Raw genomic sequence first — 11,177 nt, forward strand, 5'->3', positions numbered from 1 at the left:
TACGAGGTGCGTCATGGGAACCATCAAACCCGTCTATAGCCCTTTTAAGAGTTGACTAGAAGTAAAATCAGCAATATTATCAATAAAACGTTTAGCATCTTTTTTATTAGCAGCTTTACTGTTGCTACTTGCCATATTTAGGTTTTTTCTGCTTTTCTTAATGACATTTTTGTTTCGCTGAGAAGGTGCATAACCAATGAAAGCTTTTCTGCAAACCTTTGGTAGCTATGCAAATTAGAAAATATTTTACTAAATAAGGCAGCTTAAACTTAGAATACTTGCATTTAGAAACATTAAAATCAATTTAAATTGATCATACATTTCTGGCTGTTTTTACACAAAGCTGCACATGGGATATTAAGTGCACCGCGAGGAGGGCTCTGGATTAGCTTTGGCAACTTTGGGATATTTATTGTGGACTTAAATCTCCACACATGGGTATTTTCACTTTCTGCCTCCACCAGGAAAATGTCCACCAATTTAGAGAGCTATTCTTACTAGTATTTGATGTACATTTTAAAATAATCTCAAGTATTATAGCCACAAAATTATTCTCTACAACAGCACCCAGCGGGTGCTGTTATAGAGAGATTGTGCACTACACCAGACAATGTACTACACTGTCGAGAGCTTTGACATCTACAAAGCAAGCTAATACTGGTAAAATGTTTCATACCATAATTACTGTGTGTTCAAAGCTCACGTGTGAAGTACAGATACTGGTGCTTCAGCAAGAACCGAGGATGAGCACCCTTCCTGGTTCTGAAAAAAAATAAACATGGAAAAATGCTTTAAGCAGGATTAAGAAACAGGGTTGAAAGAAAGTGAGCAAGCAATTCTTTCAAAATATGCAAAGCAATGCAAACAAATATTTATTTCAACTTCATGTCTACAAAAGACAATCTCATTAAGGCTGGTAATGGGGTTTTGGGTAAAAAAAGAGCAGAGAGCACTTATATAAATGCTACAGGGAACCTTCAAGCCAAAAATTGCTTGAGCACTTAAACTAATCACTGTTGAACAAATTCATGAAAATTGAATGGATGAAAAACCAGCGGTAAACACAGGGCACAGTTAAAAGAGAACAACAGGACAAGCTTATCCCGTCGTTCTCTTCCGTACCCTGTGTTTTCCACTGGTTTTTCATCCATTCAAACATGTACCAACTAGCACAGTTCGATGCCTTGGTATCATAAAAAGACGAATTGTCACTCCTTACAGACAGTTGAAAAAAAAGAAAGTATAAAGCAGGTGACAAAATTAAAATGACAGCAGATTGGTTAACTTTTAATTTTAAGTGATAATATAAAAAATAATGGCATGAATGAAAGTGAGCAGCAACCACAGGACCATGATGCTAGGCCAACATTCCACTTTGAAGCAAAATATCCGCTTTCAACGCTACATAGGCCAAACATGCAATGCGGCAACCCTTTAGGCCCACAAAACCTTCCATAATCTTTAAAAAAGCTACAATTTAGTTGAGAAAAACTGACCACAACAAATTGGAATTGACAACTAGATACAGTTGTCACACCAAAGCAAGCCGGCGAAAGATGAACAGATATCTAGCTGTTCTACCCCCTATTTTGTGCCCTAGCCTCTGATCCGCTGCAGCAAACAAAAAAATTGTTTATATGTAGAACTATGGCTCTTGGTCAAACATAGACAGTTCTAATGAAGGAGCCAAGTAGGTTCCGAAACGTTGGGAACGCTTCGGATAAAGTCCTTGGTTAGAGTATTATATTTGTTTCCATCAAACAAAAAAAAATGCATGGTAAAGCGCTAACATTAACTTTGTCTACTGCGGTTCCTTCATGGTGACATCACTACAGGAACCAAAAATACAATACAGTGCATTAAAGGGGCCATTCGGACAACATAGAAGTTCGCTTCGTTCGAAATATTTCCTGTTTTATAGTGCCCCACCGCTTCAGCAAATGATGTTGCATTCACTGAGAAATTAATTTAGGTTAAAAGTCTGATTCTCCCACCATATCGTGTGTTTTTGGGATGTCAGCAATGAAGCCATAAGTGCATGTAATCAAACAAACTACTGCGTCACTCGGGTCTGCAGCCTTGCTAGCCATCAGTCCTCCCAGGTGGAGCTACCATACTCATCCCCAAACCGTTGTTTGCCATTGCTTTGTTTTTGACCGCGTCTGCACCTGGCTTGTTTTCGTTACTGTAGAAAGTAATGGTTTTGTGAAACATGAGGTATCCTCGACAAACAGGGTCACGTAAGACAACATCGCCTATGCCAATCGGCCAGGGCCGTGCAAGCCAACTCCACAGCGGCGGAGTGCTGTGCAGCTAAAACAAGCATAGTGCACGCCGTACCAACAGCAGTGCGCATCGGTACTTGTATGTGTACGCGTATTTTCGTAACTTTCATTGTTTACTGCCCCATTTTTACTGCTGTAAAATGAATATGCATTACATTTAAGCGCAAATAGCTCATTCGGCATGCTTATAAGGCCTGCCCAATTTGCGTTTGCTTTTGCCGGCCTCAGCCAATCGCACAGCTGGGGACATATGACATCATAGGTACTGCTGTGGGAAATGAGCTAGTGGGTCGCATGGCCATTCCCTTTTTCCTAATTATATAGCTTATTCGAGTGAAGTGCAGCTAAAAATGGTGTCAGTATGATTCTAACGAGGCAATCTGTCGAATGAACCGAACTTGTGGGTTGTCTGCATGGCCGCTCTAAGCAAAGGCAAGGCAGCCAATTTTGGTGCAGGAACTTCGACAGGTGGCCCTGCACCAAGTTCTGGCTCCGCTCGTCGGTAAAGGGACCACTCACATTCGTAATTCTTTCGATTTTGTCGAGAAGACTCGCAACACCGTGATCGAGAAAGACGACTTGACGGTGTCCTTTGACGTGAAGTCCCTTTTCACGAGCATTCCGATTGACCTGGCTGTCAACCTATGCACCGCTGCTCTCGAGGCTGATCAAACGCCCAAGAGATCACCGATGGATGAGCCAGAACTACGCAGGCTTCTAGATTTTTGCCTGAACAATACGTACTTCGTCTTTATAGGCCATTTTTACAAGCAAAGGCAGGAGACTCCAATGGGTGCCGCTATTTCGGTCACGGCGGCGAACCTGACCATGGAAGCGCTGGAAGCACGCGCGCTAGCCTCCTTTGCCCCTCAACCAAAAGTGTTCTTGCGTTATGTCGACGATTGTTTCGGCGTCGTTCAGAAAGACGCGGCGAACAGCTTGCTGGCCCACCTCAACAGTATGGAACGTGCCATTCAGTTCACGTCAGAAGAGGGGGCCGATGGCAAACTTCCCTTCCTGGACGTCCTCGAGTCTCGGCAGGGCCAGAGGCTACGTTTCAGCGTGTACCGCAAGGAAACGCACACAGACCGCTACCTGAACTTCAACTCCGTGCACCCCGCTTCCCGCAAGACGGCTGTTGTTAGCACGCTACTGCAGCGTGCGAAAAGATCATGCTCGAAGCCCGAGGATGCGGCGGTGGACACTGCAAAGGTACGGGACGACCTGGCTAGCTGCGGTTACCCGAGGCACATTATAAACACAACAGAACGCCAACTGACACGACGGGGACAACTGGACGTGCCTCCTGCCCCGATGAAGCGAGCTCCTGTGCATTACCTTCCAGGAACAAGTAAATGTTTGGCACGTATCCTACGGGAATATGACGTGCAGGTGGCCCACGTTCCAGCCAAAAAGATGCGCCATGAGCTCGTGAGAGTCAAGGACCGCTTGCACAAGGAGCGCTTCCCAGGTGTGGTATACGAGATACCTTGTGCAGACTGCAGCGGCGTGTATATCGGGGAATCAGGAAATTATAAGAATCATCGGCAGCAGCACGCACGTGAAGTAAAGAATAAAAGCGTCCGCAACAATGCTTTAGCCAAACACGCCATCGTGAATGACCACAAGATTGATTGGGACAATGCAAGAATCGTCGCTACAGAAAAAGTGACCATCACGGCTACATCTGGAATCACTAATCATTCAGACCACATCTAACACAGTCAATCGTAACGACGGAAATCTAAACCCGATCTACTCACGCTCTTTGCAGCGATTATAGAAGCCCACTTAAACGACCCACTTCTGGTGATGCATTTATTGTGAACAAGGCTTCGGTGCTGGAAGCCCAAACGTCAGTACGTTTTTTTTGGACTGGTCGGCGTCTCTTTTTCGTTCCTAATGTACCCTCCCGGCCAGACGGGATTCCATCATGCTCTCGATTTCACCTATGTAGGATGCGTCGCAATCCTTGCATGGAATTTTGTAGGCAACACCGGGGAATCTTGAGTTTTCTAAAGGGTCCTTCACGCGTACCAGCTTCTGATTAAGCCTGTTCGTTGGCACGTGTGCAATTTTAACGCCATATGTGCCAGACACCCTTGCAAGAGCTTCACTGATGCCTTGCGTGTAGAGGACGGCAGCGCGGTTTTGCCTGTATTTTTCAGGAACCCTTTCGGGGGAGGCAACTGAAGCCCGCAATTGTTGCGTCCTCACAAGCTTTGAAGGGTAGCCATTGCTGCGAAGGTCCTTCCTTACCACAGCTAGCTCTTGCTTGCGCAGTCCAGGCTCAGAGCAGATTCGTGATGCGCGTGAGAAGAGTGCAGCGGCGACGGAGCGTTTTTGGCCTATAGGATGCGCAGAGTCGAACCCCAGGTATCTACTCGTGTGGGTCGGCTTTCTATACACACTGGTTGTAAATCCTTTGGCCGACCGTCTCACAAGTACGTCGAAGAAGGTGATCTGTCCATTATTTTCCTGTTCCATGGTGAACTGGATGCTTGGAACACAATAGTTTAGATGCTCAAATAAAGGCATTACGTCTCGGCGGTGGATCACACAAAAACAGTCGTCTACGTAGCAGACAAACATCTTGGGGCCGTCTTGTACGAGTATAGCGCAGAATTTTCTAGAGCCTCTAAGGCAATATTCGCACAGACTGCTGAAACGGAAGCTCCCATCCCTGTTCGAAACCGCTGGTCCGTTGAAAACAAAATATATGTGTTCTGCAGGCCAAATTCCAGGAGACAATATAAGTCTTGCGTCTCAATTGGCGAACGTGAAGGCAGAGATGCATCGTTCTCGAGTAGATCCTTGCAACTCCGGACCGCGTAATTTTGCCTGGAATTTGGCCTGCAGAACACGTTTTGTTTTCAACGTATAATGTTACAAGCAGCAGTTTGGAACAGCGATGGGAGATTCCATTTCAGCAGTCTGTGCGAATATTGCCTTAGAGGCTCTAGAAAATTCTGCGCTATGCTCGTACAAGACGGCCCCAAGATCTTTGTCTGCTAAGTAGACGACTGTTTTTGTGTGATCCACCGCCGAGACGTAATGCCTTTAATTGAGCATCTAAACTCTTGTGTTCCAAGCAACCAGTTCACCATGGAACAGGAAAATAATGGACAGATCGCCTTCCTCGACGTACTTGTGAGACGGTCGGCCAAAGGATTTACAACCACTGTGTATCGAAAGCCGACCCACACGGGTAGATACCTGGGGTTCGACTCTGCGCATCCTATAGGCCAAAAACGCTCCGTCGCCGCTGCACTCTTCTGACGCGCATCACGAATCTGCTCTGAGCCTGGTCTGCGCAAGCAAGAGCTAGCCGTGGTAAGGAAGGACCTTCGCAGTAACGGCTACCCTTCAAAGCTTGCGAGGACGCAACAATTGCGGGCTTCAGTTGCCTCCTCCGAAAGGGTTCCTGAAGAAGACAGGCAAAAACGCGCTGCCGTCCCCTACACGCAAGGCATCAGTGAAGCTCTTGCAAGGGTGTTTGGCACATATGGCGTTAAAACTGCACACGTGCCAACGAACAGGCTTAAGCAGAAGCTGGTACGCGTGAAGGACCCTTTAGAAAAATCAAGATTCCCCGGAGTTGCCTACAAAATTCCATGCAAGGATAGCGATGCATCCTACATAGTTCACTGGAAATTTTTAAAAGAAGAATTCAATAGCACCAGAACGATGTCAAAAAGGGCAATGTAAGCTGAAATGCCTTGGCGGATCATCACCTGGCTACTGACCACGTCATCAATTGGGATTCCGCAAGCATAATCGCATCAGAGAAGCGCCTGTGGACACTACTTTTAGAATCAGTGCATATTCAACCAACTAAAAACACGATTAACCGGTCGCGGGGTAATCTCCCCGAGATACACATGCGCACTCTGCGCCACCGAACCTATAAATAATCGAGACCTTTCACCCCCCTTTCATTGTGATCAAGGGACCAGTAGGGGCCCCAAAATGTCTTTATTTGTTTATTTGTTTTTGACCAGGCGAGTGCATGCTTGTATTTCATCAACACCGAACTAACCCGCCTGAATCACCACTTTATAGACATTGAGCAATTCTTTGAATTGGTTTATTGTAGCAAGCAACCACTTTATGGACATTGAGCAATTCTTTGAATTGGTTTATTGTAGCAAGCTGTCTTGTTTATTTCCTTATTTTTATGGCATTTCCTGTCTCATTTGAAATTGGGAGACCAGATAGATTTTACTAAGGGTCATGCACTGGTGACAACAAATATTTGATTTCACTTTAAACAATTTTGAGTTCTGTTTTATTGCTCACCAGCCAATGACCTGAAATATAAGAGGCTCTTAAAACATGTGCTGGCATTTCTTTCCTGCACTGTAGTACAACTAATCATGACTTTTATCATATTTTGTTCACAAATTGTAATATTTAGAAAGTATTCAGCTGAATGAAAACGTTATTTCAGAAGCATGCGCAATCAACAAGGCCTCAATGACTCTCCCCACGTGGTTCACTTGTTTCTGTCACAACCTGATTGCAGCCACATTCCACCCAAGACGAAGGTAACATACCCTCTGGGATGATGAATATTTAAAATGCCTTACGAGTAAGTGCTCAGCACATGAAATTGTGGCATTAAAACAGAAGATCCGTCTGCGGCATCCTTCACTTGGGGCACCGCTTGATCACAAACTTCGAGAAGCTGAAAAATCCTCCATGCGCCGCTCCAGCCAGCAGAAACAATGGAGGACGCAAGTTGGTAGGTGGACCGTTGGCATCCTGCGATTGTGAAGATTTTTATTTAGTAGATGCTCTTCTTTTTGTACCATTGTTCATTTTTCCTTTAACAAGCAGCTGAACTCCTGCAGGTTCTACGAATCATACAAGCATAATAAAATGCAGCAATGCAGAACAATTGGCAGGTTACCTCAATTTTTCTTTTGTAGGAATGAAAACAATGTAGGTAATCTATACACAACTACAATCAAACCTTTCAATTTTTACCTACTTCACTCCTAACAAGCCCGCATACACGTTAGACATGTGAGAAAGCTGCTACATTTATGCCCACAAACTTAATCAGGCATCAGAAATCGGCAGGGAACGACACATTACCTTTAAATTGCACTTTTTTTGTTCAAAACACGTAAATGGGCGAGAAAGGCCCATAACTATGATTTCGTACCCTTATCTGGAATGGTTTTCAGGCAATGCTTACATCTCACTTCAGTACCTTCAGGTGGTGGAGATCTTTGAAAACTCATTGCGGGCAAGTGGGTTGTGTTCAAGCTCTCGTATCTTGCCAGCATATGCTGGATTCCAGCATTCCCAATTCAACGTGACGACTCGACTGTGGTGGATGCAAGAAAGAATAAGCACACGCCAAGGGCGTAGCCAGGGGGGGGGGGGGTCCAGGTGCTCCCCCCCCCTTCTTCATAATGTTTTATGCCAAGGCTGGGGTGCGGTTTAGGCAGCCTGAAAAACCGCCTGAAGTTACCTGCAGTGTTAAGGACATTCTTGCTCACATAAAGCTGAAAACAAGGGCTATGTCAACGTCTGATCCCTGCGCCCGCTCCAGATGCTGTACCTGTCAATGTATACAGCCCGGCTGCATTTCGCGCCGGATACACCGACAAGCACCGGGAACCTGCCGCGAGCCGATCAAAACAGCCCCACTGTTTCAATGGCGGAACAGCACGGCCGGGGAATGGCAGAACAGCAGGAAAAGCCGCATATAGGCTTACATGTGGTCAGGAGCGTGTCATTCCTTGTCTTTACACTGGTACAAAGTATAATCACATGACAGAGCATGTCGCTGTATTTTGTTCAGTCAACTATCAATCCTTGATATGTTTATTTTTCTACTGACATCGCATTTCATTGACTATTGCAGATCCATAATTTCTGCTGCATAAAAAGCATTGCTCTGCCCATGTTGTATTTCCTCCACATCAACAAAACTACACAATTCTCCTTATTGCGGAGCTTTGTTTTTTTGGCACTATTCCACTGTTTCCTTGACCTCCCTCTTGGTTAGAATCAGCATTCTGTATTTGCTTAACCGGAATTTTACTGAAGCCATGTCTGTTTCGATTTAACAGATAGAAATATAATGAAATTTAAGAAACGTGCAACAAGCTCAACATTCAACAGCAGTGCAATAAGGTGTTCTGCTTAGCGCAAGTGTACTACTCACGTTACTAGCACAAAAAATAACAAAAGGCGATTACTTAAGGACGAAGACGCACGTTTGCTGGCTTCACCGCCATAATATACGAATGCGCGCATGTACAGTCCACTGCGATTCCATGGTTGTCGCGGGAAAGCTACTCTTTCAAACGAAGCAGAAAGAACACCAGCTTTAGCAAATATTCCATGCAAGTTTCGTTATCGTCGGCGTAATAAAGGGCAACCAAGTCCAAGTCTGTGCTTGATAACAACGAATGTACAGCTTGAAACCCAAAGGGTGGCAAGTCAGTCGTGCGGGCCATTGTTGTATCATGGAACAGCCAACAAGGGAGCGAAGAGTGCGAAATCTCGATTTTCATGGTTCCGAAACGAAACCGTGGGCTGGTGGCACGCTTGGCCGCTCGATGCTGGCGCGATAACCTTCAAATCGTGCTCGACTGTACTCCATAGCTGACAAGAAAACTTAATAGTCCCTTTTCTAAAACACGAGAATCTTGATAGTAAACATTCAGTGTTGGCCTCCACTTCCGCCCGATGAACTTCGGGCACCGCGCGCCACTCACGAGCGCGGGTCCGCCTAACCACCTGCTCTGCGGACGAATGAATCGCCCGTGGTCTGCCCATAGACCAGCGAACGGCAATTTAGCTGATCATCACTATCATCACCATCTAAGCTCCTGAAGGTGGGCTTTACAGTTAGCGTTGAGCATACACAAATCGCATGTTAAAGTCAGTTATTTCAAGCATCGTTTGCAAAACAACGCGCAAGATGCCTTGCCTACATATTTCCCCGTCCCATCTTTTGGTCGACCACGGTTCCCCCCCCCGCCCCCCGAAAAAAAAATTCCTTGCGCCTGGCAAACGCCCAATCAGGAGTACGTTCAGCATGCACGTCGGTTCTTTAAAAAAAAGGGTGTAATGTATTGCTCAGAAGACTCAATGCTTGCACGCATCTTGGAGCAGCAACGGCCTTGGCAGATGTGTTTGAGTGGTTTTCCTCTCTCATAACATCCACAGTGCTTTCAGGAAAAGCCCCAGGCCTAACAATTAGCATGTTCCAGTTAAGAATAATGCTGAGGATACTTTACATTTTTCAAATCTTTTTCTTTGTGGAAGGATGTTTGTTTATTGGCGGTACAGCACTAGCGTGCGTAAATCGCAGCCTTCAGAACCCCAATCAGGCATGTTTAAATGGTACAGGCAGTTACATAACTATTTGAAAAAGTGGACTGCAAGGAATGTCAATTCACATGATAAACATCCAAAAAATAGCTGAAAACAGAACTGGTAAGGCTTTATCGAAGACTAAACTACAAAGGTAATAACATTTTTGTGTCACCACCTAAGAAATATGGCTTCACCGTAAACATGACTAACACCAGGAAGTTCGTATACATGGTGATTAACTGCTACGCCCACATTATGATTTTGGGTGAAACTTTGAGTTTTCCGAAATTAACAATAAAGGTTGCCATTGAGCGCCTACATGTTAGGTTATGCATGAAACACCAATAATTGTTACGGGGGAGAGAACTTGTACATACAAGTGATCGAACTATATTCAAGTATGATAGCCCACTGTGCTACCAAAACTGTGTTTGAAAACTTACGTTCTGGCGGCCAAACACTGTTGACAATGCTTGTGGCTCTTGTCCGGTTGAATGGAGGGACGTGATGCGCTCAGACCGTCCAGAGGTCTAAAACGGGATGACACATGATTACCACACATGCAAGAATGGAAATGGTTAGGTGCACGAATGTTATGTCTCGGGCAACACAACATTCAGCCAAAATCACTGCCCGCGTACCGCGGCACCGTACACATGGTGAGGTGGCTCGCCGCAAACGCAACGAAGCTTGCGAGGCGCGCACATTCGCTCGCAAACGATTCTCCCTCGCAATTCCCAACACGGCACAAACGACTGCGGTGATCAACGAAGCCGAAAACGCTGCGCAGCACAGTTTAGAGGAGTAGCCGCCCGTGTTCTGATAAACTACGCGTAAGACGTGGTTCGCAGTGGTGAACTCTGAAGCTGTTCAATATAGTGCTGCGGAATGGGAAACGTTACTGAGTTACTGAGCGCCACGGCGTTACTGAGCGCCAGTGCGTTTAGCGCTCAATGCAAGCACCACAATCTTTCGCACATCGCCTTTCTAGAGACGAGCCCTCTAGGTTCAACCTCGCCAGTTCAGTTAAACAATTCACACACGCGTGCTCCTGTTAACGAATCCTTAAAGCGGCGATGACAGCTACAAACGACATCCAGTGACAAGAAAGGCGGCAAATGTGACGAGACAGCTTACCGAGAGGAGCCGACGCAGAAGAGCGAGCGACGTTCAGAGGCAAGCGCCAACGAAATTAGCCGTCTTCAGGTGGCAAAGTTGTTCTCAAATACTCCATCGCGAAGTCGAACACGACAGACACAACCGAAGACGACGAGGTGCCCAATTAATCATAATAACTGCGCTTGTTTAACCGCACTTTTTCTTCCTCCATGCGCACACCACTGTAAACACGTAAGACGGGTCACGGGGTATCTGTTCCGGAATCCGGCCACGCCGCCGCGCGCCGTACTTAGGGAATCGGCCGTTGGCAGGGAGTTGCGTAAACAAATTAAAACGACAACAATAAATAATTGCCTCTTTTACAGAATATAACATAATCTTTAGGTTTATTATTTATTGTGTGTATTATAATAAAGAAGCTTAGATATTTAA

General features: G+C 45.6%; 1 long non-coding RNA gene across 2 annotated transcripts; it reads right to left on the reverse strand.

Annotated features, from left to right (window-relative positions):
* Nucleotides 1-242: 242 nt before the first annotated feature.
* Nucleotides 243-10,970, reverse strand: LOC144164359 (uncharacterized). 2 transcript variants are annotated; one of them, XR_013321167.1, is made up of 4 exons: nucleotides 10,764-10,970; nucleotides 10,070-10,156; nucleotides 6,875-7,049; nucleotides 243-762 (listed from the first exon to the last, which is right to left on the reverse strand). It is a non-coding gene; the product is annotated as an uncharacterized LOC144164359 (long non-coding RNA). The 2 variants fall into 2 exon arrangements; XR_013321166.1 differs by lacking the exon at nucleotides 243-762 and having other exon boundaries at nucleotides 6,498-7,049.
* Nucleotides 10,971-11,177: the final 207 nt, after the last annotated feature.

Source organism: Haemaphysalis longicornis, unplaced genomic scaffold (assembly GCF_048455015.1).
Source record: "Haemaphysalis longicornis isolate Haplotype H1 unplaced genomic scaffold, Haemaphysalis longicornis Haplotype H1 scaffold_13, whole genome shotgun sequence".
NCBI classification, from domain to species: domain Eukaryota; kingdom Metazoa; phylum Arthropoda; class Arachnida; order Ixodida; family Ixodidae; genus Haemaphysalis; species Haemaphysalis longicornis.